A 26,238-nucleotide genomic window follows, 5' to 3' on the forward strand; every position below is an offset into this window, starting at 1 on the left:
GGAGTTTCAGCGTTAGCATCATTCCTTCCAAAGAAATCCCAGGGCTGATCTCCTTCAGAATGGACTGGTTGGATGTCCTTGCAGTCCAAGGGACTCTCAAGAGTCTTCTCCAACACCACAGTTCAAAAGCATCAATTCTTTGGCGCTCAGCCTTCTTCACAGTCCAACTCTCACATCCATACATGACCACAGGAAAAACCATAGCCTTGACTAGACGAACCTTTGTTGGCAAAGTAATGTCTCTGCTTTTGAATATGCTATCTAGGTTGGTCATAACTTTCCTTCCAAGGAGTAAGCGTCTTTTAATTTCATGGCTGCATGATACTGATAAATAATTAGGGTTGCCAGAAAAAAATACAGTTGTTCAGTCAATTTAATTTCATATTAACAAAAAGAATATTTATACTATAAAATGATTCACTGTTTATCTGAATATCAAATTGAACTGGGAGTTAAATGTTTTTATTTGCTAACTCAGACAATCCTGTAAGTGTTGTCCCAAGTCCAAGAAGACAACTGAAATCTGTAGTTTAAAAGTCTAACACCCATTTCAGGACAGAGTTAATAATCATTATTTTTGTGAAATATCCTTGATCCCTTCAGGAAGATTCGGGCCTGTCTTTAGCATCCATGTATCTTTAATATACCCAATCCAGAGCATGTATCAGTGTGTTACCATTTGTCTTTACATCTCTCATATTCTAACCTATGAGAGTAGGGGTCTGTTTTCCTCAACCTCGAGTCACCAGAGTCTAGCCCTGTGCCTGACAGGTTAAAGCAGATAACTCATGAATAATGAAGGCTCTTTGGTGCCCAGCCCGCAACCTCCTACTGAGCTCCAGAGCCGTGGACATCCAAGGAACCTTAGGTCGTCCCTCGGCTCTTCCAGTTCAGCATATCCAAAACGTACCTTGTCATCTTTTTGTGAGATCTGATCCCGTCCCTCCAGCTTCTACCCTGGTCAGTGGCAGCGCTGTTCAGGCCGTCAGCCAGGCAGCCACCCTGGAAGCCCGGTGAGGTGTGCCCCTTGCCACTCCTGTTCCTTCATCTGTTCAGTGAGTAAGATCTTAAAGGTTCTCCTTTAAGATGTCTCATACTCAGCCTTCTTTTCCAATCTCATTGTGAAATAACGGGGAAGAATAGCAGCATCAAAGACCAAGTGGAACTGGAATTCAGAAATAATAAATTACTTCTGAATATAAGCGTTCTGACTTCAGTATCTATATGTAGTTCTAAAACAAACAACCCCCAAATATCGGATGCCCAGTTTCAAAAGAGAAGAACCTTTTACAGGGCTTCCCCAGTGGCTTAGCAGTAAAGAATCCCCCGGCAATGCAAGAGATGGGGGTTCAATCCCAGGGTCAGGAAGATCCCCTGGAGAAGGAAATGGCAACTCTCTCCAGTGTTCTTGCCTGGAGAATCCCATGGACAGAGGAGCCCGGTGGGCTACAGTCCATGGGGGTTGCAAGAGAGTCGGACACAACTGAGCAATTAAACAACAAATTTATTATGTAAAAAATAGTAGAATTTTTGGTTAAAGTCTAAAATACTCTATAGAGGAATATAATTTTATTTATAGACAGTGGTTGTACCTACAGAGTAACCGGATGTAAGTGATCTGACTTCTGTCCTGTTTCTATAACTATTTTGAGTAGTTATTGTCCTTACAGAGGATCACGGGACTTGTTCTCAGCCACACAGGAGTGGCAGGGTACGGTATGGTGGGGTCTTCTATAGCCTAAGCTAGTGCCTTGCCAAATATGTGTCTGATGTTGCCCTTTTTTTTTTTTTTAATTCTGAGTTTGTTTACTGTTCCACAAATAACCTTGTTAAGAAGGAGATTATCATCTCTGTTTTTTTTTTGTTTTTTTTTTAATTTTATTTTATTTTTAAACTTAACATAACTGTATTAGATTTGCCAAATATCAAAATGAATCCGCCAGAGGTATACATGTGTTCCCCATCCTGAACCCTCCTCCCTCCTCCCTCCCCATTCCATCCCTCCGGGTCGTCCCAGTGCACCAGCCCCAAGCATCCAGTATCGTGCATCGAACCTGGACTGGCAACTCATTCATACATGATATTTTACATGTTTCAATGCCATTCTCCCAAATCTTCCCACCCTCTCCCTCTCCCACAGAGTCCATAAGACTGTTCTATACATCAGTGTCTCTTTTGCTGTCTCGTACACATCATCTCTGTTTTTAAAATCAGTTTTATAATCACATAATCTTAAACACACACACACAATGTCTCCTCTAATGTCATCTGAAAAATGCCATAAGAACTGTCTACGTTTTTTTCTGCTTATTAGCTAGCTGTCTCCCAGGAAGAAAGGTATGGGATTTAGAATGAAGAGGAATGGAATTCATACTCCAATCTGGCTCCTTTCTGGCTGTTTGGCATTACATAACTTATCTGACCTAATGCTCAGTTTATTTATAATGTGGCAGAATAAGACCTATTTCTTATGCCTACTCTGTACCCAGCAATGTTGGTTTAGCTTCCTTTTTGTTATTGTGGCTTAGTAGCTAAGTCATGTCTGACTCTTTGCAACCCATGGACTGTAGCCCACCAGACTCCTCTGTCCATGGGATTCTCCAGGCAAGAATACTGGGGTGGGTTGCCATGCCCTCCTCCAGGAGATCTTTTCGACCCAGGGATCTCACCGCTGTCTCCTCCACTGGCAGTTGAATTCTTTACACTGAGCCACCTGGGAAGCCCACCTTCCTTTTACCATTCTTTAAATGTTAGATGAGTTACTCACATGAATAAAACTACTTTTTTCTCTCTGTTTAGCCTAAGTTATTTAATATTAGAATTATCTTTTTAAAAAGTAAATGGTCACTGCTGACCTTCCCAGGTTGCTCAGCTGGTAAAGAATCCATCTGCAATGCAGAAGAGAGACCCGGGTTCGATCCCTGGGTTGGGAAGATCCCCTGGAGAAAGAAATGGCAACCCACTCCAGTATTCTTGCCTGGAGAATCCCATGGACAGAGGAGCCTGGCGGGCTGCAGTCCAGAGGGTCTCAGAGCCAGACACGACGGAGCAGCTAAGCGCAGCACAGCACGTGGTCACTGCTGTCTGGTTATTTGATCTCAGACACCTGGGCTGCACAGCACAGGCACTGCAACGTTGATCTGTGAGGCTTTTACTGCTCCCTAAGTAGAGTGTAAGTTTAAAAATGCTGTTTTAGTGAATCAATTGACTGTATCATCACATTACGTTATGCTCATGTGTTTTCCTGAAAAAGTTGCGCAGATCCCGGCTCTGTGCTCATCCCAGGCTAGGAATGCGCACTGGATTTGAATAATTACCTTCATGCCTAGAATTAATTGTTCTTTTTTCATGTCTGCTAGGTCTTTGCAAATTAAGATTCTTTGTGTCAGAAGCTTTGTGACCTGCCAGTGTGTGGATTCACTTCATCCGGCCTGAAAAAGAAATGCCTCAAAAGAGAAGCGCTTCCACATCAATATTTTTTTTTCTGGGAAATTAAACCTTCTGTAATATTTGCACTTCTGTAATTGAGTGAAGGTAGGAATCTTTTCTAAAATTACTGTGATGAATTCAGTACATACAGAGAAGGTTTAAATACATTACAGCGAGTACTTTGTACTATGCAGCTCGAGAAATGGAACAGTACTAATGACTTCGAGCGCCAGGTGTCCCCCTGCTCTGTCAGGCTCCTCGGCCCTTTCACAGTCCAGAATCGGGCATTTATCATGCCCTATGTTCTTTCTTGGGCTTTCCAGGTGACGCTCGTGATAAAGAAACTGCCTGCCAATGCAGGAGACCTGGGTTCAGTCCCTGGGTCAGGAAGATCCCCTGGAGGAGGTCATGGCAACCCACTCCAGTGTTCTTGCCTGGAGAATCCCGTGGACGGAGGAGCCTGGCGGGCTACAGTCCATGGGGTCGCAAAGAGTTGGGCATGACTGAAGCGACTTAGCACGCACACTCGCACGCATGCACATGTTCTTTCTTACGTAGGTTTTTACTATATAGGTTTGCATTCTTAGGTGACTCATGCAGCTTGGATTTGCACGTTTTTAAACTTTATGCAAATAATATCATGTTCTGCTCTTATGCTCCTTCTCTTCCTGCTCAGTTTAGTGAGACCCGTCTGTGCTAACGCATGGATCTCCAGTCCACTTACTTTCACTGGTATTATAAGTTTGTCATTATTCACTTGATGGATAATTAGGTTGTTTGGGGATTTGTTTTTTCAATCCCAGAAATGACTGCCTTGAACACACCTTGTTTATCTCTTTGTACACAGGTGTGAATTGTGTTTGTATACATACAAGTGGCATTTCTGGGACATGGAGTCTTCAGCCTCCATGAGACATTGCAAAACTGCTCACCAGTAGCAGTTTACACTAGCCAGCAGAGGAGGAGAATTCCCTTTGCTGCACATCCTCTCCCATCTGTGATTTTATATGGCTTTTGAATGTGTAGTAGGATCATCTAGTGGCTTTATTTGCATTTCTTAGATTCTTTACCATCCGGGCCACCAGGGAAGCCCTCTTAGATTACTAAGGACTTTAAAATATTTTACTTGTTTTTATCAGTCATTTCCAATTTCTCTTCTCAGAATGGCTTTCTCCCCCCAGATTACTCCTTGTGATGCCTGATGTTATGTTGGTTTGTCTGGGCTCAGGGAAGCCCAGACAGCTGATAAACGTTATTTCTGGCCGTGCCTGTAAGTGTGTTTGTGTACTGAAAGTCGCTCAGTCGTGTCTGACTCTTTGCAACCCCATGGACTATACAGTCCATGGAATTCTCCAGGCCAGAATCCTGGAGTGGGCAGGCTTTCCCTTCTCCAGGGGATCTTCCCAACCCAGGGATCGGACCCAGGTCTCCCACATTGCAGGCGGATTCTTTACCAGCTTAGCCACAAGGGACTCAGAATGTGACTGTGTTTGGACATAAGGTCTTTAAAGAGGTAACTCAGTTAAAATTAGGTCATTACAGTGGGCCCTAATCCAGCTGATTGGTATCCTTATAAGAAGAGAAAACTTGGACACACGGAAAGACCCCGGGGTTGGAAGCTCACAGAGACGGTGCCAGGACACAGTGAGAGGGGCCCACCTGCAAGCCGAGAGAGAGACCTCAGAAGGAACCAGTCCTCTTGACACTTTAATCTTGGACTTCTAGCCTCCAAACTGGGAGGAATAAATTTCTGCTGTCTAAGCTCCCTAGTCTGTTACAGTTTCTTATGGGCAGCCCCAGCAAACTAAGAGAGTCAGAAATGGTGTTTGTAATGATAGACACTTGTTGTGACCCATGGTGGGACAAGCAGATTCCATTCCTGGGTTTGAAAATGTCCTTAGAGTTGCATTGAGGGAACAACCAGGTGGAGGGGACTCATTTGGCAGGGAGGTTGAGAGGAAAGTCCATCGTGTTGCTTTCTGAAAGTCATGAGCATTTTGTATTTCTGTCCTTGCCATGGGTTAGTTTTCCAGCTACTCTGTGAACAGGTACAGTAAAAATGTGTTTCCACTAAAAGTCTTTTGCTCAATGGAGAGTCAGAATCAGTTTCTTCCAACTGAACTGAAGACATACACTGAAGACACCCAAGCAAAGTTTATTTAAAGATGATAAGCATGGGGAAATGTTTTGGTAAATAACTCTTCTTGAGTTGGACTTGAAATAGAAAATTTTCAAGTGGGACTGTTTAATAACAAATGTGTCATCAAAATCCTCCCTCTTTCTGAACAAGAAATCATTTCTGGCTATGTGGGGTTTAATTTGAATACTCTTTTGTTGTTTAGACACTAAATCGTGTCCGACTCTTTGTGACCCTGTGGACTGTAGCACACCAGGCTCCCCTGTCCTTCACTATCTCCCAGAGTTTGCTCACATTTATGCCCACTGATTTAGTGATGCTATCTAATCATCTCATCCTCTGTCACCCCCTTCTCCTTTTGCCCTCAACTTTCTAACATCACGGTCTTTTTTAATGAGGCAGCTCTTCACATTAGGCAGCCAAAATGCTAGAGCTTCAGCTTCAGCATCCGTCTTTCCAGTGAATATTCAGGGTTGATTTCCTTTAGGATTGACTGGCTTGATCTCCTTGCTGTTCTCGGGAGTCTCAAGAGTCTTCTCCAGCACCACTAAAGCATCAGTTCTTCAGTGCTCAGCCTTCTTTTATAGTCCAACTCTCACATCCATACGTGACTACTGAAAAACCATAGTTTTGACTATACAGACCTTTGTCGGCAAAGTGATGTCTCTGCTTTTTCATACTCTTTCTAAGTTTGCCTTTAGCAGGACTTCTTTGTCACTAGAGTACGCCTTGCAGGGCATGGTAGCCATGAGTGATTCAACAGGTAGCTTCTTTGGAGAGTCCATCAGAAGAATGATGTGTTTAATTGTCCCCTGTGATCCCTATGAGTCCTCCACTTTCCTTCCCCCTTTTCTGTGTTTGGAATATCAATAAGTACATGAACTTGACCTAGGAACCATAAGTTCACATGCTTCTGCAATGAGGAGAGAGCTGGGTGAGGAGTTGGACTAAGGTCTGCAACTGCTGTTTTAACTCACTTGAAATAGAATCCTTTCTTGGCTTATATATCTCTTGTATTGTTCAGATATGCAGCTGTAACTGAGTTTCAGAGATGTATTATATATAAAAGCCTGTGCTTTCTCCAAAAAAACAATTTTTTTTGTTGACTTATGTGGACAGTTAGATAGATATTTCTAGACTGAGTCATTTTTATTTATAATACCAGGCATCATTTATAAAACTGGGACAAAAACTGATTATCACATCCCTATGGTTGTTCTTAGATTTTCTTCCTTTACAAGATCCACAGTTAGTTATCAATTTTCCTTAAAAAGTGATCTATGTAAGTATTACTTTAGAATTATATTTTTTTAGTAAGGCTCATGGGGGAGATTTTAACAAAGAGCGAAGCTTTATTTTAAATAAACATATACACCTTGGTTAAGATATATTTTTAAAATTGCCCTTTGCTATCAGCTGACCAACATGGCCTCATGCTCCCTTCCTTTGACAAAATTAGCCAAGCTTCTTCTTGACTTTAGGCACCCGCCCTCTCTTTTCTTAGAGTATTTATTTAGGAAACATGTAGTCATAAATTCTTTCTCTGATCCATTTGAAATTAATAAATGTTTAAAAAAAAAAAAAAAAAACAACCTTTTGCCACAAGGAATGTCTTTCTTAGGCACCTGTGAACCATTCTTTTGAAATGTAATCTGGCCATGCTTCTCATTATAAAACCATGAAGACGGGAATGTTTCCTTTGCCTTTGTTGCCTGATTCTCTCACCTTTTCTCCAATTATCTTCTCCTTCACTTGAACAATCCACTCCCATAGCCACACCTTGGATCTCGTCATCACAAATACTGTTCCACTTGCAAAATCACTGATTCAATCAGCTTTCCCCCTGACCACATCTCTTCTCTGGCTCCTTCCAGCTTGCTTGCCCCAATAACTCCCTTGTAATCATCCTCCACCCTTTCTGAGCCATCAGGCCACTGACCTGTTTCTTACCAATTCCCGTGTTACACTCCGTCATTTCTCACCTGATCTGATCAGAAGCCGTGACCTCCAGTTGCAGCGTCACGCCTGTTGGAATCCTAAGCCTTTCTGTCGTCTCCTCACCCAGTCCTGCTGGATTAGCTCTTCACTCTCCTCCGTGCCCCAGCGCAGTTGTCATTTTCTGAATGCTTCTGGACAAAGTCCATGAAAAGGAGTATTAGTTCCAGTATTTTCAGCTTCCACTGGCTTGTAATGGACTTTTCACTCTCTTGACAACCCAACTGAAGTACTATTTAATGTATCCTCCGATCTCCAAAATGACTGTTTCTAACTTTCTTTATCCTCTGGAACATTCCAAATTCCACAGTCCATCCTACTCCGTATTCTTAGCAGTTTTATCTAGCTCTACTTTTCAGAAAAAAAAATAGAAAGCATCAGATAGAAACTCCTTTATTCTCTGCATCAAATATACGTACCTACTTAGACCTGATTTCACCCTCTCATTCCCTTCTACTGAAATACGTGAGTTAAAGTATGCAAATAATACCCTTGAACATTTTTAAGCATCTTTATTCTATACAAGAAGCTACAATACTTATACAGTTTGAGTTTAGCCTATGCGTACACCCATGAACTGGTCACCACAGTCAAGATGACAGGCACTTCCATTGCCTCCAAAGGTGCCCTCGTACACCCATGAACTGGTCACCACGGTCAAGGTGACAGGCACTTCCATCGCCTCCAAAGGTGCCCTCGTACACCCATGAACTGGTCACCGCGGTCAAGGTGACAGGCACTTCCATCGCCTCCAAAGGTGCCCTCGTACACCCATGAACTGGTCACCGCGGTCAAGGTGACAGGCACTTCCATCGCCTTCAAAGGTGCCCTCTGCCATGTTGTGTGTGTGTGTGTGGCAATAACACAGCATGAGATCCACGCTCCTCACAAATTTAAGTACCCAATGCAGTATTGTTGGCTACAGGTGCTGTGTCACACATTAGATCTCTAGAAATTATCCATCTTGCATAACTGAAGCTTCATAGCCGTTGAACAGCAACTCTGCATTCCCTCCTCCCCCAGTCCCTGGCAACCACCATTCTCTTCTTTGTGTCTATGAGTTTGAGTATTTTGATACTTCATGTAAGTGGAACCATGCAGTATTTTTTCTGTGAGTGGCTTGTTTCACTTGGCATAATGCTCTCCAGGTTCATCCTTGTTGTCACATACAGCAGGATTCCCTTCTTTTTGAAAGTTGGATCGCATTTCATTGTGCACACTTCTCCATCCATTCATCCCCAAGCCTGTTCTCCACACCCATCCTCCGTCTCGGCCTCTCTGCCCCACTTCACTGGCTGCCTCCTGTTTTTTAAACACACCCCAGGCATGCTCACAGCTCCACACATCTGCATTCTCGGATCCATCTTCCTGGAGCATTCTTACCCCGTCTGTTTGCATGGTCCCGCTGCCTTGCTCCTTGGGGTCTGAGCTCAGGGAGCACCTCAGCAAAGTCTTCCCTGGCTGTCTTATTTAAAATCGCACCCCCTTCCATCATACACACCATATTCCCCCACTTCACTTTACTTTCTTCTGGCAAACTACATATTCTGGCCATTTATTTATTTACTATTTGCCTTTTTAAATGAGAAAGTTAGCCCAGTGGAGATGGGGGTATTTTTGTTCACTGCTGCTATACCTCTAGCATGTAAAGCGGGCTCAGTGAGCGCCGAGCCATTAAGTGAAAGAAGCACACCTGGCAGTTTCTTCTTATGTAAAAAAATGAAATCCAAAGAGTCACATGACTGAGAAGAAAGTGAGGAAACCCAGGTATCAAATGTAGAACACTCCTTGTTCAGAAATGATGCTTTAGCCAACACTTGATTCAAATCGAAGTTGGCTTATAGATAAAACCTATAACTTTTGTAGGTAACTTAATAATCTAGCCTAAGAATCTATTAACTTATAGATAGTGCAAACATTAAAAAAGAAATCTTAGCACTGTACACTCACTTATTTATCCCTAAGGCAACCCTGAGACAGTGAGTGATTTTGAAGATTTTTATTAATATTTCAAGTGATAAAAGAAAATGGTCAGAAATGCTTAGGGACTAAATGCAGTTCAATGGATCCTGATTCCTTAAAAACTAGCAATCCACATAGGATTCGTAATACAAATCTTAGTCAGAAAATTCGGTCTACCAGAACACTTGATGCCTGCATTCAGAATTATTTACCAAGTGCCTACGAAATGCCAAACTCTTAGGTAAGGGTGTTGTGATACAGAGGTGGTGGGCATGCTCTCTGCCTGGGAGGGGTGTGTGCGTGTGTTAGTCACTCAGTCGTGTCTGACTCTTTGCAACCCCATGGACTGTAGCCCACCAGGCTCCTCTGTCCATGGGATTCTCCAGGCAAGAATACTGGAGTGGGTTGCAATTTCCTTCTCCAGGGGATCTTCCTGACCCAGGGGTTGAACCCTTGTCTCTTGTGTCTCCTGCATTGGCAGGTGGATTTTTTTACCACTGCACCACTTGGAAGCCCTGTGAGGGGTGAGCCATCTGTAATTAAGAAAGTTTACTGTATTTTACTTCTTACCTCATCCTCTGTGTTGGAGATTGATAACCTTGTGTACCTGTCAAACAGACTCTTATATTTATGAAAAGCACGTATTTTCTCTTTCTCAAGAGCACTACTTCCTAGTAGAGGATATTCTCAACTAAAAAGTGACTGTTTCTAAATATGCAGCGTTGTTGTTTAGCGCCTCAGTCGTGTCTGACTCCTTGTGGCCCCAGGGACTGTGGCCCGCCAGGATCCTCTGTCCATGGGATTCTCCAGACAAGAATACTGGAGTGGGATATTCCTGACCATTTCCTTCTCCAGGGGATATTCCTGACCCAGGGGTCAAACCCATGTCTCCTGCACTGTAGCACATTCTTTACCACTGACCCAATGAGGAAGCCCCAAATATGCAATACCCTCTGCTTATTTACATGTGGCCTCTGCAACTATGACTTTTCATCTGTGGCCTCTATATCCACTTTTTTCCTGTATCTAACATTATTTCTTCTTTTTAAAAAATATAGCAATAATATTTCTTTGCTGTGGAACAGTGGCCCTAATTGGCATAGGTCATGTTGCTTAGAGCATCAAACTGGAGTGTTGATGAGATAATTTATCTGACAGGTTTCTTCCCAATGTGGGGTTTATCTTATGAACATAATTACATTAATTTCCTTTGTTAAGTCAATCTCAGTTTACATTTCCCCTTACTTCTTTATTACCAGCCGCTGGACATATTGATTTCATCTGTGATACAATATAACTTGAAAAATTGAGGCCAACATTCTTGCTTTGGCTAAAGGCAGTGTTTTAAAATGTGTGGTTTCTTCTTCTATGTGTAAATAATACATCATGTCAAACCCTACTGAGTTTGGAATATAAAAAAAATGTTTGTTGACCTCACCCCAGTGGTTAATTCTTTCACACTACAAGTGTATGTGTGCCTGGTCTCTGCTTACCTCCCAGAATTATCAAACTGCTACAAGTAACAGGTGAACACTTGATTTCTTTAAAAGTATCAGGACAGATCAGATCAGAGCAGTTGATCAGTCGTGTCTGACTCTTTGTGACCCCATGAATCGCAGCAAGTCAGGCCTCCCTGTCCATCACCAACTCCTGCAGTTCACTCAGACTCACATCCATCGAGTCAGTGATGCCATCCAGCCATCTCATCCTCTGTCGTCCTCTTCTCCTCCTGCCCTCAATCCCTCCCAGCATCAGAGTCTTTTCCAATGAGTCAGCTCTTCGCATGATGTGGCCAAAGTACTGGAGTTTCAGCTTTAGCATCATTCCTTCCAAAGAAATCCCAGGGCAGATCTCCTTCAGAATGGACTGGTTGGATCTCCTTGCAGTCCAAGCAACTCTCAAGAGTCTTCTCCAACACCACAGTTCAAAAGCATCAATTCTTCGGCACTCAGCCTTCTTCACAGTCCAACTCTCACATCCATACACGACCACAGGAAAAACCATAGCCTTGACTAGATGGACCTTTGTTGGCAAAGTAATGTCTCTGCTTTTGACTATGCTATCTAGGTTGGTCATAACTTTCCTTCCAAGGAGTAAGCGTCTTTTAATTTCATGGCTGCAGTCACCATCTGTAGTGATTTTGGAGCCCCAAAAAATAAAGTCTGACACTGTTTCCACTGTTTCCCCATCTATTTCCCATGAAGTGATGGGACTGGATGCCATGATCTTGGTTTTCTGAATGTTGAGCTTTAAGCCAACTTTTTCACTCTCCACTTTCACTTTCATCAAGAGGCTTTTGAGTTCCTCTTCACTTTCTGCCATAAGGCTGGTGTCATCTGCATATCTGAGGTGATTGATATTTCTCCCAGCAATCTTGATTCCAGCTTGTGTTACTTCCAGTCCAGCATTTCTCATGATGTACTCTGCATATAAGTTAAATAAACAGGGTGACAATATACAGCCTTGACGTACTCCTTTTCCTATTTGGAACCAGTCTGTTGTTCCATGTCCAGTTCTAACTGTTGCTTCCTGACCTGCATATAGGTTTCTCAAGAGGCAGGTCAGGTGGTCTGGTATTCCCATCTCTTTCAGAATTTTCCACAGTTTATTGTGATCCACACAGTCAAAGGCTTTGACATAGTAAAGCAGAAATAGATGTTTTTCTGGAACTCTCTTGCTTTTTCCATGATCCAACAGATGTTGGCAATTTGATCTCTGGTTCCTCTGCCTTTTCTAAAACCAGCTTGAACATCAGGAAGTTCACGGTTCACATATTGCTGAAGCCTAGCTTGGAGAATTTTGAGCATTACTTTACTAGCGTGTGAGATGAGTGCAATTGTGCGGTAGTTTGAGCATTCGTTGGCATTGCCTTTCTTTGGGATTGGAATGAAAACTAACCTTTCCCAGTCCTGTGGCCACTGCTGAGTTTTTGAAATTTGCTGGCACATTGAGTACAGCACTTTCACAGCATCATCTTTCAGGATTTGGAATAGCTCAACTGGAATTCCATCACCTCCACTAGCTTTGTTCATAGTGATGCTTTCTAAGGCCCACTTGACTTCACATTCCAGGATGTCTGGCTCTAGGTCAGTGATCACACCATCGTGATTATCTGGGTCGTGAAGATCTTTTTTGTACAGTTCTTCTGTGTATTCTTGCCACCTCTTCTTAATGTCTTCTGCTTCTGTTAGGTCCATACCATTTCTGTCCTTTATTGAGCTCATCTTTGCATGAAATGTTCCTTTGGTAACTCTGATTTTCTTTAAGAGATCCCTAGTCTTTCCCATTCTGTTGTTTTCCTCTATTTCTTTGCACTGATCACTGAAGAAGGCTTTCTTATCTCTTCTTGCTATTCTTTGGAATTCTGCATTCAGATGTTTATATCTTTCCTTTTCTCCTTTGCTTTTCGCTTCTCTTCTTTTCACAGGTATTTGTAAGGCCTCCCTAGACAGCCATTTTGCTTTTTTGCATTTCTTTTCCATGGGGATGGTCTTGATCCCTGTGTCCTGTACAATGTCACGAACCTCATTCAATAGTTCATCAGGCACTCTGTCTATCAGATCTAGGCCCTTAACTCTATTTCTCACTTCCACTGTGTAATCATAAGGGATTTGATTTAGGTCATAGCTGAATGGTCTAGTGGTTTTCCCTACTTTCTTCAATTTAAGTCTGAATTTGGCAATAAGGAGTTTATGATCTGAGCCACAGTCAGCTCCCGGTCTTGTTTTTGCTGACTCTATAGAGCTTCTCCATCTTTGGCTGCAAAGAATATAATCAATCTGATTTCGGTGTTGACCATCTGGTGATGTCCATGTGTAGAGTCTTCTCTTGTGTTGTTGGAAGAGGGTGTTTGTTATGACCAGTGCATTCTCTTGGCAAAACTCTCTTAGTCTTTGCCCTGCTTCATTCCGTATTCCAAGGCCAAATTTGCCTGTTACTCCAGGTGTTTCTTGACTTCCTACTTTTGCATTCCAGTCCCCTATAATGAAAAGGACATCTTTTTTGAGTGTTAGTTCTAAAAGGTCTTGTAGGTCTTCATAGAACCATTCAACTTCAGCTTCTAGTATAATTAATTCCAATTTCTGAGTGATCAGATTAAGTATTAGGCATGATCTTTTATGCAGGGGACTCTATAAACCTGGGGATTATTATAGACACAAGAGAGGCATTTTGAGATACTAGCAAGAGGTCTGGATTAGAAGGAATTGGGAGATAAACTCAGTCCGTGGTTTGTAGTCTCCAGCCAGCCTTTTAATCGCTATAACTTTGTTTCCTCTCTTGAAAAATGGAGCTGTCACTTGCGCAACAAACGTATCTTGCAAGGAGCTTGAGATAATGTAATGAGTTGTTGTTGTTCAGTCACTAAGTTGTGTCCAACTCTTTGCAATCCCGTGGACTGCAGCACACCAGGCTTTCCTGTCCTTCACCATCTCCTGGAGCTTGCTCAAGCCCATGTCCATGGAGCTGGTGATGCCATCCAAGGGATCTCACTCTCTGTAATCCCCTTCTCCTCCTGCCATCAGTCTTTCCCAGCAGCAGGGTCTTTTCCAATGAGTCAGCCTTCAAGCAGCATAAAAACTGTATCTATGCAAATACTTTAAAAATTGTTAAAGGTGATATTTTGTAAATGTAAGACATTTCTTAACATTTGTAAGGCCAACCTAGACAGCATATTAAAAAGCAGAAACATTACTTTGCCAACAAAGGTCCATCTAGTCAAGGCTATGGTTTTTCCAGTGGTCATGTATGGATGGGAGAGTTGGACTATAAAGAAAGCTGAGCGCCGAAGAGTTGATGCTTTTGAACTGTGGTGTTGGAGAAGACTCTTGAGAGTCCCTTGGACTGCAAGGAAATCCAACCAGTCCATCCTAAAGGAGATCAGTCCTGAGTGTTCATTGGAAGGACTGATGCTAAAGCTGAAACTCCAATATTTTGGCCACCTGATGCTAAGAGCTGGCTCACTGGAAAAGACCCTTATGCTGGAAAGATTGAAGCAGGAGAAGAAGGGGACAACAGAGGATGAGATGGTTGGATGGCATCACTGACTCAATGGACATGAGTTTGAGCAAGCTCCGGGAGTTGGTGATGGACAGGGAGGCCTGGAGTGCTGCGGTCCGTGGGATTGCAAAGATTCAGACACGACTGAGTGACTGAACTGAACTGAAGACATTTCTTATTCTATTTATGTTTTTGTTACTTTTAACATTAGAAGGGCATTTAAAATTTTGTAGATTAATAAAAAGTCAATATCTGCTGTGATTGTGAGTCAATTAAACAAGATATTTGTAGTTAAACAGTCTTTGGGTACATGCTCAGTCATCTCTGACTCTTTGTCACCCTTTGGACTGTAGCCCACCAGCCTCCTCCGTCCGTGGGATTCTTTGGGCAAGAATACTGGAGTGGTTGCCACTTCAGCCTCTAGAGGATCTTCCCAGTACAGGAATCAAACCTGCATCTCCTGCATTGCAGGCGGATTCTTTACTCCTGAGACATCAAGGAAGCCCCAAACAGTCTATAAATGATGCTTACTAATGATAAATTTTTATGGGATTAAAATGTGCTAGCTCATTTCTGATTGCTAATTGGGAACTGAAAATAACTGTTCCTGTTTTCATTCTCAAGCAGAAATCTCTCTTGCCGTGCATCTGTGAAGCCTTAGTGTAATTTGTTCTAATCTATTCAGGAAGTCCCCAGTTTATAAATGGATTAGGTTCCAAACGTACATTTTAAGTAAGTTTTTTGGAACAGAGAAAAACCTTTTCTGTTTCCAATTAAAAAAGAAGAAACATTTCATGCTTGGGGATTTTCCACCTTCTTGCCTTTGTTCTTTCCTACCTGCCTGAACGAGCTTGAATTCTACTCATTCATCAAAACCCAGAACTCTGAGTTCTTTGAGAGCAGAGAATATATCATATTCGTTTATGGGAACTGAAGTGTTCCTGGTTTTCCAGGTCGTTGGCCCATCCTTTCCTTTAATGTGCAAATATAATAGCAAGACTCCCCCGTCGCCTCTCGCAAGACCACGAGATCAGGGATGCTCTGTCACTCAGAGCATCCCAGGGAAGCACCCCTGGTCCAGGTTGCCGCTTGTCCTTCTCTGGTCTGCCACTCCAGATCACTGTGCAAGTTTCCCCTCAACACTGGCCCAATGCTTCCAGTTACCCAACAAGAGGCTGCAGAGACTGAGCAAGTGTTAGAGACTCTAACGCTGCATCACACTCGTGGTAAAGAACCCGCTGGCCAATGCAGGAGACAGAAGAGATGCAGGTTGGATCCCTGGGTCGGGAAGATCCCCTGGAGGAGGAAACAGCAACCCAGTCCAGTGTTCTTCTTGCCTGGAGAATCCCATGGACAGAGGAGCCTGGCGGGCTACAGTACAAAGTGTCGCAAAGAGCCAGACTCGACTGAGCACTCCTAACAGTGCAGGAGAGGAATGCTGGAGTCGGGGTCTGAGAGCGAGTTCCTAGAGGCGCCTGTGGGGAGGTGCTCGGCCCAGGCTTTGCATGTCGGTCTGTATCACCTTCTCCTCTCTATGACCACTTTTATTTTCCCATCAGGAATCCCCATCAATCCTGCCCTCGGTTCTCAAAGCACAAGTCTGTTATTCCCCCTTTGTCCTTTTTCGAGCACACTGATAAATAAACCAACAGGAAAAAAAAAAAAAAATCAGTTGACATAATCTGTCAGAAATCTGCCATCTCTACCCCCACTGACTGACACCAGGAAGAGAACCTTTACAGAATATGGTTAGCCTGTACATCAGAAGCTTTGGTTTATTTTACCAGTGTTTAGGGCTGCCTGGAAAATCCCATGGACGGAGGAGCCTGGTGGGCTGCAGTCCATGGGGTCGCTAGGAGTCGGACACGACTGAGCGCCTTCACTTTCACTTTTCACTTTCATGCATTGGAGAAGGAAATGGCAACCCACTCCAATGTTCTTGCCTGGAGAATCCCAGGGACGGGGGAGCCTGGTGGGCTGCCGTCTATGGGGTCGCACAGAGTTGGACACAACTGAAGCGACGCAGCAGCAGCAGGGCTGCCTTAAAACTGCAGAGAGGACTCATAGCTGCAACACTGCAAGCACTCACTAAAGTGGTTCCTGAGAGCAGAGAGGAAATTGGCTTTTCTTTTTTCTTCCTGTTATTCAGCTTTATTTTGAAATTGACTTTTCCAGCCTTAGAAGTCACAAGAAATTAATTGCTTTCTAGCCACTTAGAAATAGTAATTTTGTCTTGTCTTTAACCATCAAGGGTTCAGAAATTTGCTACATTTTATCTCCAGCATATACCAGTTGATACTGTGCAGTGGATTCATGTTTGTTGATGAATAATTGAGTGAAGCAGCAGTAAGTGGCATCAAGCCTTTCCTAATTGTCCTTGTTGGAAGTAGCTTCAATCTGACTGTTAGCATTTTACATATACCTTTCTAATTTATTTTATCACTTTCTAACTTCCGTTATGATTCTGTGTGTCCATTTCATGTTCCCTACTCTAAGTGCATTACAAAGATGAAGCATATATTTTCATTATCGTATATTTCATCCTATTTTATACGTTTGTACATATCCTATATGTTTCAGCGATTATGTTCCCAGGGAGACCTGTTTGTCCATCCTCCTTTGCATCCATCCATTTCTTAGAGGAGCATAACAAGTGAGACATTCTGGAATGTTGCTTAAGGATGCCAGCATTGGAACATCGCTTCCCCCATAGATGAACTGAAAATAATAAATATACCTGTATCATAAGGTTCTTGTTCAGAGCTGAATGAGTAGATGCATGCAACATGCTTAGCTCAGAGATGGATCTGTAGTCAACCCAAAAAGAACTTCAGATATGATTTGTTGTTGTTACTAATTCAAGGGGGGAAAAGGAAAGTGTCTACTTGTCAGGACCTGTTGGGTGTTGAGGACAGGAAAGGGTTCATCTTTGGCCTAAAGGGGTGCACCGTCTGATGGGAGAGACAGACAAGCGCGGCCGAATAAAGACACTGAGAGTGAAGAGCACAGAGGCGGGCAGGCTTTCCACCCAGCCTGGGGAGACAGGCTGGGCCAGAAAGGCTCCTCTGATTCCTGAGTTGCACAGTCACGTCTAAGCTAAAGTGTAGTTACCTATAGTAATCACTGGAAAAGTACTTATTTGGTATGAATAACTGAGCAAAACAGGGGGAAAAAATGCTGAAACTGAATCAACAATCATCTTTCAAGGCAGATTTAAAGTTGGCAATTGAGGAGGTAATAATTATACAGAGCATTCTTGGTGTTTTGTATAATTCGCCCTAAAACTTGGGGTTCCAGGGAAATGCAGAACCCCAGGCATGGCACAGCCCAGAGGAGGCACCTGAGGTGAGTGAGGTACTCAGGCAGGTTTGGTCAGAATCCGTACTCAGCATGTTCGTTCGTGGCTGGACCCGCCCCAGCTCCATGGAGAGGGGACTGAAAACCAGCTGCTTGACGCCAGCCCGCAGTGGAGAGGGCTCAGTGTGGAGACCTGGGCTTTCTGTGCACCTGGTCACATCAGTTCAGGGGATGCACAGACTCCTGGTACAAAGAAAAGCTGTAAATGGACAAGCCCTGGCAGACCCCAGCCTGCAGGTGACAAGATTTTATAACTGAGAGAGGGACAACAAAGATAGGCACCTGTGGTCAGTAATTCCTGATTCAGCTGGTATGCAAAGAATAAAAGGTAAAAAAGATGCCTCCACAAAGACTCTGCATTTACCATGTACAGAATTAAATTCATCTTCTTCCTTTTCCTTAATCTGCCCTTCTTCCTGCCATCTTTAATTTGGCTTTGTCTGTCTACACATTCGTGATGTGAAAGTTGCTCAGTCATGTCTGACTCTTTGCGACCTCGTGGACTATACAGTCCATGGAATTCTCCAGGCCAGAATACTGGAGTGGGTAGCCTTTCCCTCCTCCAGGGGATCTTCCCAACCCAGCAATCAAACCCAGGTCTCCCGCACTGCAGGCAGATTCTTTACCAGCTGGGCCACAAGGGAAATATGCATTTGTGATCCATGTAATATCTATCTATGCATCCTCTGTCACCATAGAGTCAGCTCGTTCCCTCATCTTTTTGATCAGTCCATTGAGAGCCTGATGACTGTGCTCCTTGGAAGCTTCTCAAGTACATGTTTCCTCCCGCTCACCTTGACCCTTCCTCCCGCTCACCTTGACCCTTCCTCCCGCTCACCTTGACACTTGCCCTGTTACAGGCTCCAGTTACCATAAGCATCTCAGTAAGGCTTTCTTACAACACTCTTCCTGAGTTCGGTTTCTTCTCTGCCTTGTGTCAGCCTGTATCCTTTTATACAAGGCCAAATGATAAATCTCTTAGGCTTTGTGGCTATACAGTCTCTGTCATAACTACTCAACCCTGCAGTGTAACATGAGAGCAGATATAGACAGTGTGTGAACACACGGGCATGGCTGTTTTCCAGTAACCTGTTCATTACAGGCACTGGAATTAAATCTCACATGACATAAAATATTACTCTTCTTCCCATTTTAAAACCCCTTTAAAGGCATATAAGCTGTTCTTAGCTCACAGATTGCAGAGAAACAGGTGGTGGGCCAGATTTGACCTGCAGACTGCGGTATTCTATTTTGTAGTGTCACGAATGACCTTTCCAACCACTGCAGAAAGAATCAACATCGAGTTGCTCATCAGAGACACTGGCCCCTTCACTGAATAAGTGCCTGCAACCTGTATTTCCACTCTCATCGCCAACCTTTTTCCCTGACTCAGATGCTCCCTGTGTTTCTGTCATACTATTATGACACCGTCATTTATGATTCTAAATCCTTGACGTAAAAATACATCAAGGATTTTAATGCCTTTGTGCCCTTTGACATGTTATTCTGTTAGAAAAACTCTTTTTATTCATCTAATCAGCAGATATCACAGGACACACATCAGATGTCATATCTTTATTATCATTTTCTCAGAATCTGCAATTCATCAGAATTCATTTCTCTTTTATTTGTATTCCCATTGTACTTCATACATATATTTTTTTCCATAGAGATTATCATATGGTTAAAGTTTCTTTTAAAAAAATTGCTTAGCTTTATTCATCATGGTCATTAGAGTCATTTTTTTAAGTTTTTTTCATCTTAAATTTCCGTTTTATTTTTTTAAGGGTGATTTGATATTTTTTATTTTATTGGAGTATAGTTGGTTTACAATGTTTAGTTTTAAGTATACAGCCAAGTGATTCAGTTATGTGTGTGTATATATATGTGTACACACACACACACACACACAGACATATATTAGGTCATGAACTTCTTAGGAAAGTGTCCATTAAGTCTCTGTTAAGCAAATGGATATGTATTCCTATATGGCCAATGGGAATTTGCTGTATGACTCAGGGAACTCAGGAGTTCCTAAAAATGCTCTTTGGTGCATTTTCGTACATCCATATTCCTTGATTCTTTCAAGATACTATATATCTTACTGGTTATATTTGCAGTCGCTGGAGTCAGACTGCCCGTGTTACTAGCTCTGCACTTACCAGCTTTATGGTCATGGCTGAGCTTCCTAACCTTTTTCTGCCTCATTTTATTCATCCATAAAATAGGATAATAATAGTATGTCAGAGGGTTATTTCAAGGACTAAGTAGATAAAAGTACTTAAAACAGTACCTGATAATAGGAAAAACTCAAATGATGATTATTTATTTGTGCTTATTATCTTCTCCTTAGCAAGCTTTTTCAGTAAGTTACTATACATAACATCCAACCAACTGGTCAAAAGTGTAAAAAGTATGTAAAGACATTTATTTGATATTGTAGAAATAAAAATCTCATATTTGTTTTATTGCTGTTCTAAATTTTCAACTTGTTTTTCTGAGCCATAGGTTATATTTATTTCTAGATCATGACTTCTGCCTTGGGTTTTCTGTTTAAATTTTTTTCTTCTTATATTTCCAAATCCATTTAAATTTCTATATTATTGCCTATCAACAGACTTATACTTTATTTGCATGTATTCCATAAGCATAGCTCATCTTAAATTAATGGGGCTTAGGCAGCAGAAAGAACACCATGAAAATGTTATGACTGAAACAGGCTGAGGCTAACTTCAAAAGAAACAAATGCAGTTGGAATAATCTGTTTAAATCAGCTATTTGTCATGTAAGGGAAAAGAGAAGCGTTCTTTTCATCTGGTTATTTTCTCCTTTGGTATAAAAAGTGTAGGCACCTAAATTTAAGGTCACTGTGGAACCAAACTGTGGAAGTTTTTAGATGTCATTTCTTTGAATATTTTTCAGCCCAATCTTTCTCCCCACTTTCTGCATTTCTAGTGACGTGAATATTAGATGTTTCTTAGAGTCCATCAAGTCCCCAGAGTTCTGTTCATTCACTTTTTCGTGTGTTTTTTCTCTGTTTTTCAGATGGGCTATATCCTTCTGCCCTTCATGATCATTAATTCTTTCTTTTGTCTTAGTCTACTCTTGAGCCCATCCAATGTGTTTGTAAATTTTCAGTTTTATTTTTCACTTCTCAAATATCCCATGGGGTTCTTCTTTATATTTCCAAATTCTCTACTGTTTTTCACATGTTTCCAGTGTGTTTGTAATTGCTTTTTGAAGCACTTCCATAACACTTGCTCTGCAGTTTTTATCAAAGAACTCAGCTCTCCTTCATCTTGGCATTGTTGCTTGTTGACGCTCTCATGCTCATCTAAGTTGTGACTTTCCTGATTCTCTGTAAGGGTGTTATGTATGGAACTCCAGATCTTATTTCATCTTCTCTTTGGTCTGGCCTCCTATGACACCCCTCCATCAGGGGACTGGGGGAGGAAGGGGAGGGCTTACTGCCAGTGAGGGTGGAGGTCCAGATCCCCCGCCTTGGCCTCCATGGCCCAGGGGGTTTGGAGTGGGGTGGGAAGAGGGCTGATGGTTCTGGCTCCTCACTAGACCTCAGCCGATGACTGGCAAGGGGTGGTACTTCTTTCTTTCTTTCTTTCTTTTTTTAACCTAGGGTTGAGGCTTGGGAAAAAAAAAAAAAAAAAGGGAGGGATATTGGAGAGGGACTGGTTTTGTTAGTGTTGGACAGTGGTGAAATTCCTGCTTCTCCATGAGGCTTTGTTGACCACACCCAACAGTGGGGAGGAGGTAGGCTCTCTGTTGCTCATCACCACTGGGTGCTGTGGAGGTAGGAAGGGTGATTGCTTACAAGTTCTCTCTCTCTCTAGGCTGTCCCTTCTGTGGTGTGTTGGCTTGAGAGAGCAGGCTTTTCTTGGAGCTTTTCAAATATCTCATCTCATCCATGTTTCTGAGTTGCTTCTCCAGCTCCAGATCTACATTTAGTTCAGTTCAGTCGCTCAGTCGTGTCCAACTCTTTGCGAACCCATGCACACCAGGCCTCCCTGTCCATCACCAACTCCCGGAGTTCACTCAGACTCATGTCCATCGAGTCAGTGATGCCATCCAGCCATCTCATCCTCTGTCGTCCCCTTCTCCTCCTGCCCCCAATCCCTCCCAGCATCAGAGTCTTTTCCAATGAGTCAACTCTTCACATGACGTGGCCAAAGTATTGGAGTTTAAGCCTCAGCATCAGTCCTTCCAATGAACACCCAGGACTGATTTCCTTTAGAATGGACTGGCTGGATCCTCTTGCAGTCCAAGGGACTCTCAAGAGTCTTCTCCAACACCACAGTTCAAAAGCATCAATTCTTCAGCACTCAGCTTTCTTCACAGTCCAACTCTCACATCCATACATGAACACTGGAAGAACCATAGCCTTGACTAGACAGACCGTGTTGGCAAAGTAATGTCTCTGCTTTTGAATATGCTCTCTAGGTTGGTCATAACTTTCCTTCCAAGGAGTAAGCGTCTTTTAATTTCATGGCTGCAATCACCATCTGCAGTGATTTTGGAGCCCCCAAAAATAAAGTCTGACACTGTTTCCACTGTTTCCCCATCTATTTCCCTTGAAGTGATGGGACCAGATGCCATGATCTTGGTTTTCTGAATGTTGAGCTTTAAGCCAACTTTTTGACTCTCCTCTTTCACTTTCATCAAGAGGCTTTTGAGTTCCTCTTCACTTTCTGCCATAAGGGTGGTGTCATCTGCATATCTGAGGTTATTGATATTTCTCCTGGCAATCTTGATTCCAGCTTGTGCTTCTTCCAGCCCAGCGTTTCTCATGATGTACTCTGCATATAAGTTAAATAAGCAGGATGACAATATACAGCCTTGACGTACTCCTTTTCCTATTTGGAACCAGTCTGTTGTTCCATGTCCAGTTCTAACTGTTGCTTCCTGACCTGCATACAGATTTCTCAAGAGGCAGGTCAGGTGGTCTGGGATTCCCATCTCTTGAAGAATTTTCCACAGTTTATTGTGATCCACACAGTCAAAGGCTTTGGCATAGTCAATAAAGCAGAAATAGATGTTTTTCTGGAATTCTCTTGCTTTTTTGATGATCCAGCGAATGTTGACAATTTGATCTCTGGTTCCTCTGCCTTTTCTAAAACCAGCTTGAACATATGGAAGTTTGCAGTTCATGTTGATCTAGCTTACACAAGACCAAAACCCCAAGAAGCTCACCATTGTGTCATTTCTTGGGACCCAAGACTCCTAGGTGATCTGATTTCCCTCCACCTCTCAAAGTCTTCTTGTGCTTGTGAAACAAAACGTCTAGAGTTTCTAGTTGTCCTTAGGCGGAACAATGGGAGATGGCACTTCTGTTAGAAGTCTGGCATCTCAGATTTCTAACTAAAGTGAAACACTTCTTAACCTTTGAGGCTGCGCACGTTTCCAGAAAGACAGACCAAATCACTCAAATAAATTTAGTAGAACTCTTGTTCTTCTAGCCTGTGATAAATATGCATTATATGACAGAGGTAAGAAAATATCTCCCAAATTTCTCATCTAAAGAATTGACACTATCTTAAGAATAATCTTTATTATTCTATCATCACATCTTATAAAACACTTTCCATGTTTTATTTCCCAGCTGGATATAAAGTATACCTTGGAGACAGTCTATATATCAGTGGGGCTGACTCAGCTATGCTAAAAGTGAATTTGAATTTCGATGCCTACATTTTTGTAATACCAAAGGAGAAAATAACCAGGTAGGCTCTTTTGTCTTTCCACCATAGCTCAAGAATAAACCCAGACAGAACTTCCATACAAATGAATGAGCAAAACACAACATATAAACTAGAGTGAAGACTGGGCGTGACAGGTTTTCTGCATATTTCACATCATAGTATTTTTTTATCTTAAATTCAGATATAGGCACCACAAGCTAGCTACTAAATATTTACCAAGCAATCACAAATTGCCTACGACTCTATTGGAACTTGTCCGATATCAGGTAAGCATGTGTCATATCTATTCTATCCAGCCTTTGTGTCATCCTTTTATTGGGTCTGTGGCATGTCAGGGTTTGGGACACTGTCTGTAGCTGTGGAATAATTCTTAGAGTGCTAAATGACCCAATCTCCCATTTGGGTGAAGTGTCAAAACATCATTGTCTAAAACTAAAGCAGATTGTTTTCTGGAGCAGGTCTTGAGGACTCACACAAGCATGCCTCTGGGAGGTTTTGATGATATGAGTAGTTACACCAAATTGCTCAAGGCCACAGCTCTCTTGGGTACTCCAGTGAGAATGTTAGAAATTAATTCAGTGGGTCAAACTGAATTGCTGTTTATGAGTCTCAGAATGTGAAAGAAAAAGAACTAAGAAATAAAAGAGAATACCTTCCTGGGTAAATTCCCTCAGATCCTTGTCAACAAGGTGTTGAATTTTTTTTTTAAATTAGTCCCTCATCAGCTCTATAGATGTGGTCCATGAGTTTCAGAAGAGATGTTTTCATGTCTTCTTTTAAAAGCAAAATAAAGTTAGTGCCTTTGGCCACTGTTAACTTCCACTGAGAGGCTATAAAAGCACAAGCAACTACCGATGCTTTCTTAATGTGCACCGACTAAAACCCCCAGGAACAGCAAGCACTTACTTTATGAGGCTCTCCCTGATGCTGCGTGTCCCCTGCAAATGAACAGGAGCCTTTGCTTGGTGTAGATTCATTTCAAGTCTGTACTGGGGGGAATAAAAAGATACCATTCGAAAATGCATTGAGGAAGTCAGCTGAGAATAATATAATCATATTTATCATTTCTCTTTTCAGTACTATTCAGCATACTGACGCATATTGTTCATGTCGTAGAAGAGTAGGTTGGTAAGGGGAACGAATTAAAAGACATTTATATAGGTCTCCTATTTTATCATTGGTAGATTATCTTTTTAAAGTCATATGATTTCAAGACACAGATTGCGTTTTTTAGGCTCCTTTTTTGTTATTTTTGAGATACAATTGACATATAACATTGTATTCATTTTAGGTGTACAACTTAATGATTTGATGTAAATACATGTTGCAAAATGATTATCATTGCAAAATAAGTTTCATTTGTGTCTGTGCATGCATATTAAAAAACAGAGACATTACTTTGCCAACACGGTCTGTCTAGTCAAGGCTATTGTTTTTCCTGTGGTCATGTATGGATGTGAGAGTTGGACTGTGAAGAAAGCTGAGCACCGAAGAATTGATGCTTTTGAACTGTGGTGTTGGAGAAGGCTCTTGAGAGTCCCTTGGACTGCAAGGAGACCCAACCAGTCCATTCTGAAGATCAGTCCTGGGTGTTCTTTGGAAGGATTGATGCTAAAGCTGAAACTCCAGTACTTTGGCCACCTCATGCGAAGAGTTGACTCATTGGAAAAGACCCTGATGCTGGAAGGGATTGGGGGCAGGAAGAAAAGGGGACGACGGAGGATGAGATGCTGGATGGCATCACCGACTCGATGGACGTGGGTTTGGGTGAACTCCGGGAGTTGGTGATGGACAGGGAGGCCTGGTGTGCTGCGATTCATGGGTCGAAAAGAGTCGGACACGACTGAGCAGCTGAACTGAACTGATGCATGCTAAGTCGCTCAGTCATGCCCAACCCTTTGCAACCCCATGGACCGTATGTAGCCTGCCACCACACAGTAAGTGACAAATTGTTTTTTCTTGGGATAAGATCTGTTAAGATGTACTCCTTTAGGCATAACTCTGCTTCAAAACAAATGTATCAAATTGGTATTGTTCCCTATGAAAAGAATGCTTGAAGATGCTGCCATTACAGAAATACTTGGGGACTTTCTTGTTCCTAATAGCTTTTATAATAAATGTACATTGAAATATACATCATCTGTTGCAAATCTTCAGGTTTTGAAGGTAAGTTACTAGGTCACCTGAAACAAAGTCTTTTTGAATTAAGTAGATACAATAATTGGAAATCAAATAGTTCAAATTAATCTAGGAGCTGGAGTACTCTCTTATCAGGGGAGCTGGAATACTTTCTTATCATGGAAACCAACCAGTGTCCTACCTGTGCATCACATTATGTAAAAGTTATTCAATTTTCTACATGAGGAAATTGACGGATTTTTTTGTGATAAGGATCAACCCTTTCACCTCAGGTGTACAGAATGCCCTCTAGAATCCCTTCTCTTATTTTCTTGGAAACACTTGCTGTCTTGTTCAGTCGCTACATCATGCCTGACTCTCTGCGACCCCATAGACTGCAACTTTCCTGGCTTCCTTGTCCTTCACTATCTCCCAGGGTTGTTCAAACTCATGTCCGTTGAGTTGGTGACACCATCTAACCATCTCATCCTCTGTCGCCCCTTCTCCTCCTGCCCTCAATCTTCCCAG

At 42.3% G+C, this 26,238-nt stretch overlaps 1 protein-coding gene across 5 annotated transcripts in view; it reads left to right on the top strand.

Annotated features, from left to right (window-relative positions):
• LOC112581457 overlaps nucleotides 1-25,071 on the top strand; it is a 134,637-nt gene extending 109,566 nt beyond the window's left edge. For 3 of the 5 annotated variants that reach the window (XR_006640496.1, XR_006640497.1, XR_006640483.1), the window contains 2 exons: nucleotides 3,360-3,534; nucleotides 23,493-25,071. The gene's annotated coding sequence lies outside the window, so the exon portion shown is untranslated. Of the gene's footprint in view, nucleotides 1-3,359; nucleotides 3,535-4,276; nucleotides 5,191-23,492 lie in introns of those variants that run through there. The other 2 variants (XR_006640487.1, XR_006640485.1) reach the window with 2 other exon arrangements.
• Nucleotides 25,072-26,238: the final 1,167 nt, after the last annotated feature.

This window comes from Bubalus bubalis, chromosome 22 (genome assembly GCF_019923935.1).
Source record: "Bubalus bubalis isolate 160015118507 breed Murrah chromosome 22, NDDB_SH_1, whole genome shotgun sequence".
Classification (NCBI taxonomy): Eukaryota; Metazoa; Chordata; class Mammalia; order Artiodactyla; family Bovidae; genus Bubalus; species Bubalus bubalis.